Here is a 21,625-nt window from a genome sequence, read left to right as displayed (position 1 = left end):
AAAAGAACAAAAATAATAAAAAAAAAATGTAAGAATTTAGATATGAATCTCAAAAAAATATGTCAATATCTAAATTTGAATTATAATTTAGTAATATAATTCTCTAATTTTCTTATATATATATATATATATATCAAAATTTTAAATCATTTAATTGGACAATTTAATCAATTTTTAAGTTTTATTTAAAGAATAATCTGATCAGTCATCCTAACTCCTAGACTTCGCGAGCACTAGCGGATGAGCTAACGGATTGGGTTAGGTGAGATCTAAGTGTTTGGAGGTAACATTCTCTCATTCCATAAATTTATTTATTTTTTAATTTTTTTTTTCCATGTGTGACTCTCTTTCTCTACTGTTGGTTTGGTTTGGTTTCTGTTTTAGTGATGTTTATTTATTTGTTTACAGATTTGCATGTTGGAGAAGAATTATTGGTAATTATGATTGCAATCAAAGTATCTATGTTCGTTCTGTTCAAGAATTTTGATCAGATTTTGTTTTCTTTAACGAAGACCATAAAATTGAAGTAAAAAAAAAGAGTATCAATTTTTTTTTTATTGTCATTTTATTTTATAGAAAATGTGAAAAATTATTGAGAATTCAAGATTTTACTATAATATTAGGTAAATTTAAAATTTTCAAATATCATTGTATTATTTATTTTTATTCTCTTTCTATCCTATTATACAATTACAACTATTTGTTAGTTTATTAATTATAATTCAAATAAATGAAAAATGAAAACTTAATATAACTTTTCATATATGTTGTGTGAGGCCCCTAACTTTTGTAAACTTTATTAGGTCCCTAAATTTTGAGTTATTATAATAAAGCCCTTAGTTCGTCGATTATTCGCAAATTAAACCCTAGAACCGAAAACACATCACGGACGAACCCATACAAACCCTAATCGACCTTGGAAGCTTAGAAATCATTTCTAACACCCTAATATTAATTATTTAACTCTCAAATTTTAGATTAATCACTCTAAACGTTAACTTTCGATTTTCACAGTTTTCGTTCGGTTATTTACCTTTAAATTCAAAGCAAGATAATACAAATCGAATTATTTTTCCTAACACTAACTTATTAACTCTACACTTGAAATAGATACTTTAATTGAGCTCAAGCTCTCACATTTTTATTAAATCACAAATTGACCCCAAACAAGTACCATTATATATTTATATACATACATGTACCCTAAAATCTTTTTTTAACATTATATTTTACAATTTCCAAGATTTGTACAAAAAAAAAATATATATATAAAATAAGTCATTCAAATCACCATTTATGGCCATACCTACATAGATATGATGAATGTACTTTTTGAAACAATTTTGCATGATTTAAAGAAGAAAATCTTTAACTTGCTACAAATTTATATATATATATATGTATATATGCAACTTAGATTGGTTTGATTAGGAGGAAAACCCTAACTAGATCATATTTATGAACCCAATTAAGATCTTTAATCATCCATTATTCCATTAAATTCAAACTAAATCCAAACTATTCAATCCAATTCCAACCAAGGGGCATTTATGACCTTTTGCACCAAATTCATTATATAAACAACCTCTCCCTTAGCATTTTACATTCAAGAACAACACTTATACACACTATATTCAGCTGAGAGAGAAGAAAGGAAGGAGGGTGAGCTTGGTAGAAGAGAGGAGAGGAATAAGATGTTTGCTAACAATTCCAATAACTCTCAAGTAAGCAACAACACAACTCTCTCTTTCATTTTTTTTTTTCAAATACATGTCATTAGAAGTTTAAAATGGTATTTTCAGATGTGTTCTAATGGTATTCTTGTGTTAAAAATGAAAGGAGTTGAGCCTTAATTTTACACTTATTCTATTTCTCTTAATCGGTAGAAACCACCTTTTTCCATATCAATCTCTCAAAATTTTCAAATGCACACCTTCACCTTAAATTTCTAAGTTTAATACATATTATTTAGTATGTTTTCATCACAAGAGAAGTGGAAAATTTCCCCTAGCTGACCTCTTTTCTCACAAACTTTCTATTTTCAAGAACTGTGCTAGAAAAATTTGTTTTACAACCACCTTGCGAATGTTTTAGAAAAATGTATAAAAATCTTTTGGACCTCCATTTTATGTCAAAATATTTCTTAAGGAGTTATCTTTCAATGAAAATTGGTTTCATTGAAAACGAGTGAGTGGTTTGTGAGAAAATCCTATTTTCGTAACGATCGACGAATCTGGATAGAGTTTGAGTATTTCTGAAATAACTAAAAATTTGGAAAATCTATTCCATTTTCGAAAAATGTTCTAACAACTAGATAAAATTCCCTACAAACCATAGGAAGGCCGGGCTTTGGAAAAATCTGAAGTAGCCCTTTTGAGTATAATCTATACGTAGTACTAAAACTGAAAATTCTGTTTTCATTGGGGTTTTATGCTCTTGTGTTCATGAATATGATTATTAATTTATGATCATGTTTCGGTATGATATTACACGTGTCATAGGTTTATGTATTTTATTTTAATCCTTCGATGGTGCTCACACTTGTGCAAATCTGAAAATTATATTCTTGTGCAAAATTATTCCCTTAACTACTTGAATAAGCCTAGAGCTACTTGTGCCCATCCTCATATGTAAATCTCATGTATTGTAATTTTATTTCCTTCTATTTGTACTATTTAGTTGTTCATACTTGTGCAATAGATGTTGTTTCAAGAGCATGTCCTAACATTGACTTAAATTATCTAACTCAAATGGAAAACTTAATGGGTGGTAATGGGTTGCGAATTTTTGGAGAAGTTACTAAGATATTGATTGGTTGACGAGATGCGTTCCCTATTTGGAAGTTAAAGTCTTACGCAAGTGGTTTTGGAACCCTTGAATAGAGCGGCTATATTCGAACCTTAGGTATTTGGTGTAAGGAGGGATTTGGGCAAGGCCCATTATTATCGTCTTTTTTGAGGCCCTGTGGTTGGCGTTATGTGGTATATAACTGTTGCTAGGCATCCGAGGTAAGTTCTGCAACAAAGCAGCAAAAGAGGGGGCATACCGAATAATTCGCGTCCAATTCTTGCGGTTGGGAGGACGAAATCTCTTTGGGGGATTTCTAAACTACTAACAACTAACCCTGTAACCTGTGTTAATTACTTGAATGTCATGCTCCTTTTCCCTATTATTGTAATTTGCTATTGTGTATTAGATTGAGAAAATGGGACGTGGTGTGTGTGTGTTTATTGGGTATTCGAAGCTCATGGCGTTTTATGACAGGTATCGAAGAAATGTACGAAGCCAACAAAAAGTCAAAGACATTTGGAGACTTAAGTTTGCCTTAGAGAAAGTTCAAAACCCTTGATTGTGTTTTTATTTATTCTTGGATTGTAATAGTAATGAGACTCGTTTTGTAAATTTAAAATTTGAGACACTGTAATTATTATTTACCTTGTAATCTTATGCCTATTTCTGCGTTGCTTATGAGACCTTGCGTCAATGCCTTTTAAGATCTGTCAAAAGGGTAGTCTGCTACCTAAGAAAGCTGGACTTAGAAGGGAGGCTAACTTGACTCCTTGGGTGATCTGAGATCTTACTTGGTTATTAGTCATAGGACTCATTAGTGCCGTTTCTTAGACTCCTAACCTTAGATAAACCCTGTCTTTGGTGTAGCCGTTAAAACAGATTATAAATTATAACTTAACAGATCATAGATTATGACTTTAATCAAAAGCTATTAATCTGTTTGGTGTAACTGTTGGATTATAGATTTAAGTTGCTGCGTAGTATTTGTTAAATAAGCTGTGAAATAGCCTTTTGAATTAATTTTAATTTTTTGTTATTTACTATTTGTCTACATTTCTCATAAAAAATAATAATAATAATCCATAGTCCATTTGGGTCTTTCTTTATTTTTAACAAAATAAAAAATAAAAAAATCTAAGAGTATAACCTTAAATTAACACGTCTATCGCAGAAGCTGATAATCAGAAGTAAAGGGTAAGCAGCTTCTCAAAATCAGTTTTTTTGAGTTAAAATAAGTTGTTAGAATCATAAACCGTTTGAAATAAGTTTAACCAAACAGTCCAAAATAGCTTTTCCAAAGCTAGAGTCTATAAGTTGGCCAAAATAAGCCACACCAAACACTCCCATTATAGTTGATTTATTATAACTATAGTCGTATATAATAGCATAATATATGAGGATAATTCTAAATACAATTTTTATTTTTTTATGTAATTAAATAGTCCATCTTAAATAGTATATAGAAGAGTTAGATGACTTATTTCATCTCTAAAAAACCCAATCTATTTTTATTTTTTACTTTTTAATTTTTAATTGAAACATCAATTGTTTATGTCCATAAAACAAAACTGATTGTTAGGTTTTATTTATTGGCAATCCCGTTTGACAAAACTCCTTTCAGTTGTATTTTTTTTCGCACTTTTATTTCAGTGAGGATATGAGTGTTTAGATGCGAATCCAACCCAAATTGTGCCTTTCAGAGAAGTTTATGATGCTAAAGCTTCCAAGATTGCCACTTCGCTGATTATGACGGGGATCGAGCTGCCCAGTCAGCTCGCGGGGGTCCAGGGGGCAGCGCCCCTTGGCGGGTCCGGGGCAGCGCCACGGCGGGGTTGAGGGGCAGCGCCCCCGAAGCAAAATGCAAAAATGCATTCAAAGTTGCCTGTCTGATCATGTTATATTTTTCCAGTTTTTCCATTTTTTGGCCTTTCCGCTCGAGCGGGGCATTGGGCGCTCGAGCGTGGATTGGAAGCTCTCAGCATCTCTGCAGTCGCCTGTAAAAATACTGGAATGTGTGATTTTATGCTCGAGCGGATTCTCCTACGCTCGAGCGCATCTCAGTTTATTTGCACGCAGTTTTTGGTCAGTCCGCTCGAGCGGGCTGTGTTGAGCTCGAGCGGAGATCGCGGGACAGATTCTATAAATTCGCGTGTTGGGTCAGATTTTAGGAGAACTGCTCCAGATCTTCTTTTTGGTTTCTAGGGTTTATATCTGGGGATACTTTGGGAGTTTTCTTTGATGTTTTTATTGAGTATTCAACTCATGATCTAAAGAGAGTACATCAAAGGTTTGTTTGTTATACACAAAAGAGAGAGTTATTCTTCAGTTATGGATTCTGAAGAATTCGAGCCTGAAGCTTTGGTGGAATCCGGAGTGGCTCATCAGAAAGACAATTCCGTGGTGAAGATGGGGTTGGAAGAGGCACATAGAGGTTGGTTCAATTAGGCGTTGTGGATTCGCTAGGTAATTGAGAGTATACCTGTGTAATTCCTTTAATTCTTCTTAGTGGATTGTTCTTGTGGCTGTTGCCCGTGATTTTTTTATCACAGTTGGAGGTGTCCAATTGTGGTTTTTTCCACGTTAAATCGTTGTGTCTCTTTGTCTTGATTGTTTGATTGTTTGATTGGGATTGTTATATTCTGCTTTAAATTGATACATAATCACAAATCAACATCTAGGGGATTTCTAGATTTTTCACTGATAAACACATATCTAAAAGCTACACATTTTTTTTTTAATACGTAGGATATTTACAAATGGAAAATGTTTAACACCTCATTTTTTTTTTCCATAATCTGACTTATAATGATGTAGTCATAAGTGTCAATTTTATGAGAAGATAATTAATTAAATTATACATTTCAACTGACCACATATTCAAACTTTGACTGTTTCAAGATGTTATTTCATTATAATTCCAATTAAGAGAATTTTTAACCCTTAATATTTTTTTAATCAAATTATAATTTGATAAAAATTTAAAAAGATGAAATGTTGAAAATTATTGTTTTTTTCATCAAAATTGGTGAAAAGAAAAAACAAATTGGAATAAGAATGAAATTCTTTTAAAAATTAATAAAAATTTAATGAAAAAGTTAAAGTAATTCATATAAAATCAAAAAATTTATTCAAATTTAAAGTCAAATTAGATAAAAAAAAATTAAAAAAAATGATGAAAGTTTGAAAATATTTTGAAACTTTCTTATTCTTAAAGACTAGAAATTCATGTGTGTATTATATTCATATTTTATTTTTGGTTATGAAATTGAAATAAAAAGAAATGTAACTTAAATTATTGGATTAATAATAGAAACGTCATATTAATTATTGTTAAATATCACTTCACTTCACATTTAATTGTATATTTGTCTTACATATAACTTTTAAATTTATATATTTTCATAACAAGAAGAGGAATGCCATAACTCATTTAATCCCATTTAATCAGATTTAACTTTTTTTTAATACAAATTATCAAAATTACACTAATTAGACTTATATATATATATATATATATATATATTTTAATTTTTTTAAACTAATAATTTAAAAAGTTGTAAATATAAAAGTTAACTTATAAATTTTATGTATATTATAAGATAAAATATTAAACTATTTTAAGATAATTATAATATATATATATATATATATTAATTTATAAAATCCCGTACATAACACGGGTTACCACTACTTGAGAATTCCAAGTGTTCAATGAAGATACTTCCCATTTGATATTTGCAAAAAGTACAGAGGGGAGAGAGGTTCGGTTTTGTAATTAGGGGTGTAATTCGGGTGGGTTAAGAAATTATCTAAATTTAGTCCAAGTTGTATTAAGCCTTGTCCAGGCCTGTCTAAACCCGAGTTGTAACCAGATTGTCTGCCTTAATCAATCTGATCTAAGTTTGACTTTGAATTGTAATGAATTTTAATTTTTTTTTTTTGACAGCAAAAATTATTAAGATTAAATTTTATTGATATTTTTTTTAAAAAAATCATTAATAATATCAAAACAAATAATTTATATAGGGCACAAATAGACTCCATAGTTTGGGACTAGTGTCACTTTGGTCCCTGACTTTTCAATTGTGACACATTTGACCCTGAATTTTGAACCTTATTCCAAATAAGGACAATTGAAGATACCATTGTTTAATTTCAAGGGCAAAATTGTCAATTTAATAAAATATAAATTAATTTGACAAAAATAAATGTCAAAAAAATATTTTTAATTTTTTAAAAATTATTTTTATCCATCAATGATAAAATTATATAAAATTGATAAAAAATAACAAAAATTACATGATTAATTTTTTAAAATTAATTTTACATGATCATCATCCAAACACATAATAAAAATTAATTTGTTAAAAAAAAAATAAATGTCTAAAAGATTTATCATTTTTACATAATTTTATTTTTTGTAGATAGAAATAATTTTTAAAAATTCAAAAATATTTGTTTGACATTTATTTTTGTCAAATTAATTTATATTTTATCAAATTGATGATTTTACCCTTGAAAAATCTAATTATATCTTTAATTGACCTTATTTAGAACAAGATTCAAAATTCAAGATCAAATGTGTCACAATTGAAGAGTCGGGGACTAAAGTGACATAAACCCCAAGCTATAGGGACTATTAGTGTAATTCACCATTTATATAATATAAGAGAGATGTTGTTATAGTGATCTTTACAATTGATGAGTGAGAATAAAAAAATAAGATTTTGTGTCGCTTGTATATATAATATATATTTAACATAATTTAATAATTTAAATTACATTAATATCATGTAATGACTAATAATTTATATGTATATTTAACATTTTTACATTTCTATATATCTATAATTCAGGTTTCGAGTTGTTCATATTGTTTGATATCTTTACCCAAGCTCATCTAAATTTAATTTGAGATTTTAAATTTTTACCCAAGCTCGTATAGAATTTAAAAATATCTTGTTAAAGTCTTAAAAAAATTCGAATTGAGCTTAAATTGAACCCACCCAAATTGTATCCCTATTTGTAATATCCCATCTTTACATGTTCCTTTTTGGGGCAGCAATTTTTTTCATTGTATAAACATATAAAATAAATATTTAATCAATAAAATCGGGATATGAATGGAAAAATCAGAAGGAAAGCATCCTTTTTTTTGTTTTTTTTTTTAAAACCGAAATGAGAAAGGGATAAGTTGTCTGTCATATCTCATCTGTTTATATCTGTTTATATTTATTTTTATGGATTTTAATTCGTGTACATTAATGATTCCAACAGTCTTATCTCGTAGGTTTTACAATTAAAGTCATTCGTACAAAAAATTAACTTTATCAGAAAGTTATAAATACAAAAATAAATCACATTGTATTTTATAAAATTAATTATATGTACCATTCATTTTATAAAATAAAATACGATTTATTTTGTCCGACGAAATCTATATTTTATATAAGAAAAATGAAATTTTTAGTGAGGAACCTTGTGACACTACAACAAATGTCACTTCTGACGACTAAATTTTTAGTCGCCGAAACTTTTTAGTGACCAAAATTTTTGGTCGTTAGATTAGTCGTTGAATAATTGTTGACAAAAGTTTTGGCGACTAAAATTTTTGTCGCCAAAAACTAGAATTATTTTGGATGGCTAGTTGTCAAAAAGTTTTTGTTATTCATCTTAATTTTTTAACTACTAAATATTTTAGTCACCTAAAGTCTAATTTTGTTTTTGGCTACTAAAGTTTTAGTCACTAAATTTTTTTTTTCATTTTTTTTGTTGTTAGTTATTAAAGTCTTAGCCGCCTAAAGTCTGATTTTTTTATGGCTACTAAATATTTAGTAGCCAAAAAGTTTTTTTTTAACTTTATTTTTAGCTACTAACTATTTAGTTGCTAAAAATATTTACTTCCTTTTTTACTACCAATTGTTTAGTCACCAAAAGCATGATTTTATTTTTTTTATAATTATTTTGTCCACAACCTGTTTATATTCCGTGCAACCTGTATCATGTATATAAATAAAACAATGCATATATTATCAATCATTCCACAATTTGCATCAATTTCACTTTCAACCATCTAAAAACAAGCCACAACAAGGAAAAATCCACAAAGAAAAGCTAAGAAAGCTAAAGACAGACTATAAACAAAACAAAACAAAACAAACAACCAAAATAAAATTACATCTGTTTGAACATAAGATTACATCTATTCAATCACCACATAACAGGGACAGAAAAAACAGTTAGAATAAACAGCCTCACAAACACTCACATATCAAGAGCCTAGTATATAGATCTCATAGTCACTCAACCCACAACATCCCTTAACATGTACCAGCAAGACCTGCAAGAACTGATTAGGGGAAATGATGGGCATAACTTCATATAAAGAACCTTAAATCCAAGAAGACCTGCAATGGAGACTAGACATGCTAAACACATTAACAGCCAAGTGAAAATAGGACTGCAGAACATTACTAAAAATATGCACAGGCTATACAGAGGCATGGGACTTCAGTACAGATAATAGTGTTGGAACAATCTTCTGTGTATATAAAAAAACTTGAAATAAATTCAAACAAAATAAATAAATAACATACCAGATTTATTTATCGAACCGAATTAAAATTAAGACCAAGTCGAGTGTGTGACACTCTGTCCTTAAGACAGATTCGCCCCGCTACGGTACTTACGGTTGAGTGGCGTCTATCTCCCAGGATACAATGATCTTCACAAACTGTAGTAGTACTCCAAACAATTTGTTCGGCGAATCAAACCTGTGATCTATACTCTTTTTAATTTATTCTAAAACTAAATATGAAGAATAAATGCACTAGGGAAAAATTGGACAGCAAAAAGACAAAATTTTAGACTAATTTTTCATACCCAAGACTGTTGGAAATACCAAGTATTTATAGGCAACAACAATGGACCCGAAAAGGTGCAAGGTAATGAACTGGTGCCCAACCTATTTGACCGTTGGAACATCTGAACATATTATTCAAACTTTTGAATAAGAAACCGTTGGTCAACAATAAAAACCTGTAGAACTTTATTATTTACTTAAACTATTTCAAATATATATATATTAAACTAATTAAATATATATATATATGTGTATATATTAAACTATTGAAATAGTTAAATAAATAAATAAATGATGAGGTACAAACTTTAGGAAACTTTTTAGGAACCTAAAATTTGAATTTAGAATTAAATTAAATTCTCATAATTACAAATTTTAGGAAACCACTTAGGAACTCAAAATTAGAATTTAGAATTAAATTAAATTCCCACAATAATTTTTTTTATTGAAAAAATTCAAATGAATTTTATCTAAAAAATTAATGTTAGACCCAAAAACGACGTCAACTTCCCATTCACTCATAAATAGTTTTGACGTTCCGTCTTCACCATGTGACTTGCCACGCGGCAAGGAACACGTCACCTCTTCGGACCTACCCCAAACGTTGTTTGGGCCCACTCAAATTAGGGCTCAAAAAATATGCCTATATTAAACCATTTTTCCAACAATCCCCCACATGAATGGAATTTGACGGAGAGAAAATGCAACAACATGATCTAATTACAGAGAGTACAGAAATTGGAAATATTCTGCAAAAGATAGGTAGCTTTTGGCTTTGAACCTTCCCTTGTGAGACACTATCGGATTTACTAGCTAACCAGTGAATATGATGTCTTGAACTGTTCAGCCGTTTGTGTAAACCAAGACAATAGAACTCACACAGTATATCCCCAGACACAGTTTAGTTTTCACTATTGTGTTCATTTTGGCCCTGAACAACCTGGTCTTCATGAGTGCTCTAAAGACTTGTAGCCCTTCACAAGTCTTATAGAACCGGCCCAGTTCACACTCACATAGTTAATTCTTATGAAGAGTATCCTGCCATACTCCACTAGGTTTATCTAGATATAAGAATCATTAAAATTTTACTTAACCTCAAACGCTGCAGACATTACTATTTCATCAAAGAAATGGGTAGGAGTAAGACCCCCCAGTGATCCTTCTGAGTCATTCACAACTCGGTTGTCCCTTTGAACCTAGATCTTGGGATCTCCAGTCAACTAGGTTGGGTTGCCATTGTGGTAACTCTTATTTAATAGGCTTGAGTCCCATTCCCCTCAATGAATTCTCAACTAACTCTCTTGCTAACCCTTTGGTTAGTGGATCCGCTATGTTGTCTTTAGACTTAACATATTCTATGGAAATAATTCCATTAGAGAGTAGTTGTCTCACGGTGTTATGTCGACGACGAATGTGTCGTGACTTACCGTTATACATATGACTCTGTGCTCTACCTATAGCTGATTGACTATCGCAATGTATGCATATAGCAGGCACCGGTTTTGGCCATATTGGAATATCTTCAAGGAAGTGGCGAAGCCATTCTACCTCTTCCCCTGCTTTGTCTAAAGCTATGAATTCTGATTCCATAGTAGACCTAGCAATGCACGTCTGTTTGGAAGATTTCCAAGATACAACTGCCCCACCAAGAGTAAAGACATACCCACTGGTGGACTTTGAGTCTCTTGTATCCGATATCCAATTTGCATCACAGTATCCTTCAAGTACTGCTGGATATCTAGTATAATTCAGCCCAATATTACGAGTAAATCGGAGATATCTTAGAACCTTTATAATTGATTTCCAGTGTTCTACTCCCGGATTACTCGTATATCTACTTAATTTACTTACTGCATAAGCTATATCTGGGCGAGTGCAGTTCATCAAGTACATTAAGCTTCCAATAATTTGGGCATACTCTAATTGAGAAATATTTTTCTGTATATTCTTAGAAAGATACAAATTAACATCTACAGGTGTTCTAGCAAGATGATCATCATCTTTGCTGAATTTGTCAAGTATTTTCTCAATGTAATGAGATTGTGACAAAGCATATCCTTCTGATGTTTTGGTAATTTTCATACCAAGAATTACATCAGCAATGCCCATGTCCTTCATGTCAAAATGTTTATTCAACATTTTCTTGGTAGTTTTAATCATATCATTGCTACTACCTATGATGAGCATATCATTTACATAAAGACATACAATGACATAACCTTTATCTGTGTTTTTAATATAAACACATTTGTCACACTCATTAATTTTAAATCCATTTGACATCATTGCCTTGTCAAATTTCTTATGCCATTGCTTTGGCGCTTGTTTTAAACCATATAATGATTTAACCAATTAACACACTTTCTTTTCTTTTCCTAGAACAGAAAACCCTTCTGGTTGTTCCATGTAAATTTCTTCATTTAACTCACCATTTAAGAAAGCGGTTTTCACATCCATTTGATGAATTTCTAGATTGTATGGAGATGCAATGGCAATTAGCATTCTAATGGATGTTATTCTAATAACCGGTGAGTATGTGTCAAAGTAATCTAGACCTTCTTTTTGTCTAAAGCCTTTGACTACAAGTCTTGCCTTGTATTTGTCTATTGATCCATCCGCTTTCAATTTTCTTTTGAAAATCCACTTGTACCCAAGAGGTTTACAACCTAGTGGCAAATCCACCAATTCCCAAGTGTGATTTTGCAAGATGGATTCAACTTCACTGTTGACAGCTTCTTTCCATAAAGGAGCTTCAGGACTAGACATAGCCTCTTTAAAAGTTAAAGGCTCATTTTCTAACAAAAATGTTAGAAAATTTGGACCAAAAGATTTTGAAGTTCTAGCACGTTTACTACGCATAGGTTCTTCTACCTCATTTTGATCTAACTCTTGTTCTTGATCATGTTCTTGATCCTGACTAGTAATAGCATCAAAAGATCTTTTATTAGTACTAGTCTCTTGTCCAGTCTTCTTTGGAAATACATGTTCAAAGAATGATGCATTCCGAGATTCAATAATAGTATTTACATGCATTTCGGAATGTTCTGATTTATGAATCAAAAATCGATATGCACTACTATTCTTAGCATAACCAATGAAAATGCAATCAATGGTCTTCGGACCTATCTTAGTCTTTTTAGGACTAGGAATAGCCACTTTAGCCAAACACCCCCACACTTTTAAGTATTTGTAGGATGGTACTCTTCCATGCCACAATTCATAAGGTGTTTGATTTATTTTCTTTCGGGGTACTTTATTTAAAATATAATTAGCAGAAAGTATTGCTTCCCCCCACAAGTTCTAAGGTAATCTAGAACTTATTAACACGGCATTCATCATTTCTTTTAAAGTCCTATTTTTCCTTTCAGCAATTCCATTTTGCTGAAGTGAGTAAGGAGCGGTGGTTTGATGAATTATTCTATGTTCTTTACAAAATTCACCAAAAGGTGATTCATATTCACCACGTCTATCACTTCTAAGTTTCTTGATTTTCTTACCAAGTTGATTTTCAACTTCATTCTTATATTGAATGGAAGTTTCCAAAGCTTCATCCTTTGTTCGAATTAAATAAACATAACTATATCTAGTATAGTCATCTATAAAAGTGATAAAATACTTTTTTCCACCTCTAGTTTGAATTGATTTAAAATCACAAATGTCACTATGAATTAATTCAAGTGGTTCCGTACTTCTTTCAATTGAATGAAAAAGAGTTTTAGATAATTTTGCCTCAACGCAAACTTCACATTTATGATTTGAATCAATGTTAAATTTAGGTAAACATTCCATATTAATTAATCTACGCAAAGATCCATAATTAACATGTCCTAGTCTACCATGTCATAAATTTGAAGACTCAAGCAAGTAAGAAGAAGATGTAGTATTATTAATAACTGAGGGTACAACGATCATTACATTTAACTTGAAAAGGCCATCAGACATGTAACCTTTTCCTACATACATCCCGTTTTTGGTAAGTACAAACTTGTCACTTTCAAAAACTAGCCTAAACCCATTCTTACTCAACAAAGATCCGAAAACTAAATTCTTGCGAATGTCTGGTACATGCAACACATTGTTGAGAGTAAGTTCCTTTCCAGATGCCATCTTGAGTACAATATTTCCTTGTCCTTCAACTTTGGAAGTTGAGGAGTTGCCCATAAAGAGTTGTTCATCATTATCTACCATAGAATAAGATGTGAACATCTTTTTGTCGGCACAAATATGGCGAGTAGCACCCGTGTCCACCCACCATTCTTTAGGATTTCCGACAAGATTTGCCTCGGAAACAACTGTAGAAAGATTGATGTCATCGACACCATTGGAAATATTGTCCACTTCGGTCATATGGGCTTGAGCAGGCTTCTTGCTTGTTCTTCTTTTGCTTTTGCCTTTGCTACGGCAATCTTTGGCCCGATGTCCCTCTTTGTCACAGATGTAACATTTGCCATTAAACTTGTACTTTTTATTATCCCCCCCTTTAGAGCCTTGTGATGAACTTTCTCCAGAAAACTTTCGTTTCTTAGTTTTTGAAGCATGTTCCACCACATTTGCCTTAGACTCCATAGGATGCTTACTAGCCCGCTTTTCAGAATTGCGGTTGTGCCCTTCAATTCTCAAACGCACAATTAATTCGTCCATAGAAATTTCTTTACGCTTGTGTTTGAAGTAGTTCTTGAATTCCTTCCAGCCTTTTGGTAATTTTTCAATTAAGGCTGCAACTTGGAAGAATTCACTGAGAGACGTGCCTTCTGCGTGAATGTCATGCAGAATGAGTTGGAAATCTTGAGCTTGGCTGATCACAGTTTTTGAATCAACCATTACAAAATCCAAGAATCTGCCAACCACAAATTTCTTTGAGCCGGCATCTTCCGTTTTTGTACTTTTTCTCCAACAATTTCCAAAGTTTCTTTGCTGTCTTGATTGGACTGTAGACGTTGTATAATGTGTTGTCAAGTCCATTCAAGACGTAATTCCGGCAAAGGAAATCGACATGTTTCCAAGCATCAACCGCAGCAACCACTTGCCGGTCAGTTTCATCCTCTTTCAGGATAGGAGCATCTTAACGGAGGAAACGAGCCAGGTTCAGAGTTGTAAGATAGAACAACATTTTCTGTTGCCATCTTTTAAAGTCAGTTCCTAAGAACTTCTCTGGCTTTTCTCCATGATTTATTGGCACTGTCACCACAGGAGAAGGGGTTGGCGTCATTGCAGCTACCACAGTAGTATTTGTTCGGGCATTTGTTTCAGTAGCCATCAATTCTAATTTATAAAACAAATTTATAATTAGAATTTACACTACACAGAAAATTAAACCAAATTCACAGAATTAAATTCTGTAAAAATAAAAGAAACAAGAATGTAACTTTTATTTTCCAATTAATTTGAAAATAAAATAAAATTTTATTTAAACAAATTAATTCCACACAGAAAAATAAATTCTGTAAAATAAAAGAAATAAAAACTATAACTTTTATTTTTCAATTAATTTGGAAATAAAATAAAATTTTATTTAACCAAATTAATTCCACACAAGAAATTAAATTCTGTAAAATAAAAGAAATAAGAAAATAACTTTTATTTTTCAATTAATTAGGAAATAAAATAAAATTTTATTTAACCAAATTAATTCCGCACAGAAAATTAATTTCAGTAACACTTCAATAATTAAAATACTGAAAACAGAATTTTAATTAATGAAAACTCAGAAAATAATTTCTAAAAAACCAAAATTAATTTCCTGACAAATTTTCACAAAAATATATTCTGAATTGTTAATGACACCAGTATCGTACTACTAGTTGTCAAAGAAAAGAGACAGTATATTACTACTATCTGTCAAATAGCATATAATCACTATTTGTTTTTCCAATCAGAATATTATTTTGTAAATTCATAGAAAATAATTTTCTTCCGAAATTATTTACAAAGAATGAAAAAGGAAAACAAACGAAAAATTCTGTAAACAGGATAATTCGAATCTGTCTTAAGATTGTTGGAACAATCTTCTGTGTATATAAAAAAACTTGAAATAAATTCAAACAAAATAAATAAATAGCATACCAGATTTATTTATCGAACCGAATTAAAATTAAGACCAAGTCGAGTGTGTGACACTCTATCCTTAAGACAGATTCGCCTCGCTACGGTACTTACGGTTGAGTGGCGTCTATCTCCCAAGATACAATGATCTTCATAAACTGTAGTAGTACTCCAAACAATTTGTTCGGCGAATCAAACCTGTGATCTATACTCTCTTTAATTTATTCTAAAACTAAATATGAAGAATAAATGCACTAGGGAAAAATTGGACAGCAAAAAGAGAAAATTTTAGACTGATTTTTCATACCCAAGACTGTTGGAAATACCAAGTATTTATAGGCAACAAAAATGGACCCGAAAAGGTGCAAGGTAATGAACAGGTGCCCAACCTATTTGACCGTTGGAACATCTGAACATATTATTCAAACTTTTGAATAAGAAACCGTTGGTCAACAATAAAAACCTGTAGAACTTTATAATTTACTTAAACTATTTCAAATATGTATATATATATTAAACTAATTAAATATATATATATATATATATATATATTAAACTATTGAAATAGTTAAATAAATAAATAAATGATGAGATACAAACTTTAGGAAACTTTTTAGGAACCTAAAATTTGAATTTAGAATTAAATTAAATTCTCACAATTACAAATTTTAGGAAACCACTTAGGAACTCAAAATTTGAATTTAGAATTAAATTAAATTCCCACAATAATTTTTTTTTATTGAAAAAATTCAAATGAATTTTATCTAAAAAATTAATGTTAGACCCGAAAACGACGTCAACTTCCCATTCACTCATAAATGGTTTTGACGTTCCGTCTTCATCGTGTGACTTGCCATGTGGCAAGGAACACGTCACCTCTTCGGACCTACCCCAAACGTTGTTTGGGCCCACTCAAATTAGGGCTCAAAAAAATATGCCTATATTAAACCATTTTTCCAACAAATAGTAGCTGCCACTCATTAATAAACCAATCATTAGCTTGATCCTCTTTGAACTGGGCAGAGAGGAATCTACATCTCACAAAAGAGTAGGTTCATAACAAAAGAGTATACAAAAAAAGAGGTTATAATTTGCCCAAAGTCTCTACTTAAATTATTATGGCAATTGTGATCATATTTAATTGTGAGTTAATTCCATACCCATCAATTTCATTTTGAGGTTCTTATTTCCAGTGGTTACCAATAATGCAGTCGATTCAATTCCAAAAGCAAATCAAATTATGTGGATCAAAATATATTAAAAATCTAAAGAGGTTTTCAATTTTTTTTTTTTTTTATGGTTTGACAAAGAGAAAAGGGCTTGGTGCAACTAAGCTATATTCTAAATATCCAAAATTAAGAATTTTAGAATATTAAATAATAAAAAAAAAATCATATCATGAGAGAAGAAATTATGCCTAGATTTTTAAAAGTTGTAAAATTTCCTCTAGAGATGCAATAAAGCCTTACAACCCAAATCAACGAGTTATCTCAAGAAGAAGGGAGCAAAAAAAAAAAAAAAAGTTTAGACAACTGTTGTCAATGAATATTGCCCCATGCCAACTATAGGGCGCTTGTCACTATCCTATGTTTTCATTTTCTTCATTTTTTTTTATATAAAGTTTTTTGGGAGCAGATTTCATTTTTTATTGGCTTCATTCCTTTATTGGTCTTCAAAAAATACTAGATTTGTAATCAAACAATAGATTTAAGAGTCCAAATGCATCTTCAATAAATCTAGGCACAGAACAATAAAATGATAACTCTGTAGTATAAAAGGAATAACACTGTAGTACTCGAAGTTTCTTTCAACTAGCTAAAAGAATTAGCATCCACACTTTATAATTGCCTAAGCAAATGTTTGACATTGGCTTTCATGCAAACAAGTGTTGGACGAACCAAATGTAGATAGAAGTGGCCTACATATTTTAGTACAAAAGCAAAGGACAGCGCATAAATCATTCAGCCTTGAATGAAAGTCACTGAAGTTTGCACTCAGTTGAGTACAAAATGCTAGCTAAGTCTAAACTTCTTTGGCAAACATAACAAGCTTAGCTTCACTAAAATGCTTACCTTGGCCATTCCAAGTAATGTGCCTGTTTGGTGCAGCTTAAAAGCTGCTTATTTCAGCTTTCAGCTTAATTTAAACTATTTTGATGTGTTTGGTTTAGCTTAACAATGCAGCTTATAGTTTTTTGTAAATCAGAAATTAGCTTATTATTTGAGTGGGGCAGGAGATGCTTAATTTATAAGTCAGAAATCAGCTTATGTTCATAGTTATAAGCTATAAGCTGTTAAGGCATAAGCTATAAGCACTTTCCCACAGCTCTACCAAACAGGGCCAATATGTGTATGTTGTTAGGAAAACGTTGTAGAAGTTATGTGAAGAGTTCGAAACCACCTGCCAATCAAAAAAATGCTGTAAAGAACCCCCCAAACAATCAATTTTCATGTATAATCTACTCAAACTGAAGATGCAACCAAACATTCAGAATCAAGAACCAATGCCATGGAAATTACACCCATGCATCATAACCCTGAAACTATTCATTAAGCTATGACAAGTAATGTTTGTAATCAATCTTTATATATTTTGTATTTTACAAGACACAAAGTAATTGTGTTCATCATTGTGAGTGTCATATCTAGATACCAATGCACAAACATGTTCCTTAAAGAGAATGATAGAGGACCAAACATAGATCAATTGAGAGAAACCCACTACAAATATCTTCGGCTTTTTCATGTATAATTTACTCAAACTGAAGATGCAACCAAACATTTAGAATCAAGAACCAATGCCATGGAAATTACACCCATGCATCATAACCCTGAAACTATTCATTAAGCTATGACAAGTAATGTTTGTTATCAATCTTTATATGTTTTGTATTTTACAAGACACAAAGTAATTGTGTTCATCATTGTGAGTGTCATATCTAGATACCAATGCACAAACGTGTTCCTTAAAGAGAATGATAGAGGACCAAACATAGATCAATTGAGAGAAACCCACTACAAATATTTTCGGCTTTTTCCCCATTAAACTTCCAGAATTTCTTTTTCTTTCTCCTATTTTATCTCTATTAAATCTTAGAAAAGGAAATGCAACAGATCATCTTATTCTTTCTATTCACAATCAATAACCTTGTTACCCAAAAGACAACCTAAGAGGGGGGTAAATTAAGTTTTTACAATTAAAATTAATAATACCCTAATAAAAATTATGACTAGCACAATAGATAAATATAATTAATGAAATAAAAATAATTAAAACAAGTGTCTTAACAACTATGTTAGTTAATAATTTTAGTACAGTAAAAATGTGAAATATAGCTATGGCAATTTAAAATAAAATAAAGAGATAAAGGAGAGAGAAGCAAACAAATTTATAGTGGTTCGGCTTCAACTCGGCCTACGTTCACTCTCCAAGCTTCACTTGAGATTTTCCACTATCTTCTAGCTTCACAAGGGTGCTAGCAACTTCTTTACATTTAGGGCAATCCTCCATGGATTTTACATAGACTTCACAAGCCCAAACCCTTGCAAATCTTAGGTGATTCACAATCACTCTCAAGATTTCAAGAACACAATGTTTGCAACACTTTTACAAGTTGAAATGGTATTTTTGCTTTCAAAGAAAGTTTACAATAAATATCTCTCAAAGATAGATATATAAAATGAAATTTTGATTTTTCTATAAATCTCACACAGGAAAGATGGGCTTAAAGCTATAAGACTCAGTGTATAATTTCTGAGAATAGATGTGAGTAATTATAGATCAAAGAATATTTTTAGGTTTTTTGTAACTTGTTTACATTAGAGGCTTTGGTATATACAATGAAAATTATAGCCGTTGTATTCATTTAAATTTATAGCCGTTTATAACCATTGTAGTCATTTGAATTTATAACCATTTATAGCCGTTGTACTTCCATCATTACCAATTTGAATATCTTCCGCTCTATCATTACAAATTTGAATATCTTCCACTTGAACCTTTTGGCCGGTTGCTGTGCTAGGCTATTTGAACCTTTGTTTTGGGCTGTTTGAACTCCTGATTTAATCAAATATTAAATACATTCTAACAACATTTAGGATAAATGTTTAGGTGAGAAATAATGGGACAAAATAAATTTTGATTCTATTTTTCTCTTTCAAATAAATTAAAACAAAATTAAATAAATCATCAAAATAAATAAGTCTAACAATCTCCCCATTTTTTATGATGGCACACAATCATGTTTTGATTTGATTTGAGAGTAACAAGGCCTCCCCTCAAGTCATGCTCCCTGAATTTATTTCTAAATACATAGGTTAGCACATGTGTAATAAATAAGCTTTAATTAATAATATGATATAAGATTTAAGATATCAAACTATAAATACATAACATCAGATTAGTTTGATAATAATACCATAATACATAACATCAATAACATGATATAAGATTTAAGATATCAAACTATAAATACATAACATTAGATTAGTTTAAAAATAATACCATAATACATAACATTCGATTAGTTTGAAAATAATATCATAATACATAATACAATAAAGATAACTCATATGCGGAATAAATATGAGAAACAACATACTTTCATATATCAGAGTTCACTGTTTAACAACCAGTTAAATGCCATGTAGGCTTACATGCTTCCAAGTCATTGCTTGGTTACACAAATTGAATCTCTCTCATTACATCTTAAGCCCTTGGCTTTAAAAATAGCAAATATACACACATAAGGCATAATTAAGAAGTTCTTGCTTCCCAAAACTCCATCCACGCTATTGCCTTGGAGGAAGCATCTCACCTGTACCTGAAAATGGTATTTCCATATAGGGTGAGCCAACAGCCCAGTAGAAACAATCAAACACAATTTATGAGGTTTAGCAAAGTTATAAATACCACGTACATAAACAATACCGATCCTGAAACATCCACAAGACCTGCATATCCATATGCCACTAAGACCAACCTTATTCCATTTTCCTTTAATTACATTTCTAGTTCATATATGCTACTCAATTCATGAGTTAAATTCGTTATCTTTCAACAATCAAAATGAGACTATAACTCAATGATTTTTCAATTATGCAAAACTCACATAAACACTTCAAACCTACCATTTTACGAATATTTCGTCTGAAGGAATCGACACCCATTTATATATAAAATTTCGGCTCTTTCATCCAGGACACTCCTGCCAACTTGCTTTAAATGGAGTCCATCCCCTTTCTCCTCCCAAACAAATATACATATGCAATGTATTTATAAACATAATCACATATGGAGTACATCCCCTTTCTCCTCCCAATAAACATACATATACAATGTATCTATAACATGGTCATATTCAACAACACCAACAATGGATTAGCATTAAATCGTATAATCCTTATGTAATTTCTACAACAATCATAGCTATCCTCCACCGATAGCCCAATGCAATTATTTCTAAAGAGATGTTCAATATCAAAATAAATAGTTTATTCAAAACTTCCATAGGTGAGATAATACATATCCAATATCACCATTTATAATCACAACCTTCAAATTTCACGTTTTCAATGTTAATCCCAATTATTTATGTAAAATAATAATTTAATCAAAATTAGGGCAAAATCCCCCTTTCACCAAATATCAACCCAAACACCAAAATCAACTATTTTAGCACAATATGATCTTATATTCAAGCTTCATACTCGTTTACCTCATATTCATCAAAACCCCTCTTTTCATTTCACACCCAAATCCTAGATTTGTCCAAACCACAACCAAATCTCATCATCTATACACAATAGCAAATAACTAAGTTAAAAACCATATTAGAGTGTAGAAAATCCCTACCTCAAGTTTGAAGAAGAAACGAGTTGAAACCCCAAAATCAACGATGCCTAAACTCGATCTCCACCGCACACAACGTAG

Source organism: Camellia sinensis, chromosome 3 (assembly GCF_055761805.1).
Source record: "Camellia sinensis isolate YWXY chromosome 3, ASM5576180v1, whole genome shotgun sequence".
Lineage (NCBI taxonomy): Eukaryota > Viridiplantae > Streptophyta > Magnoliopsida > Ericales > Theaceae > Camellia > Camellia sinensis.
The sequence above is the reverse complement of the archived record's forward strand: the minus strand, read 5'-3'. Positions refer to the sequence as shown.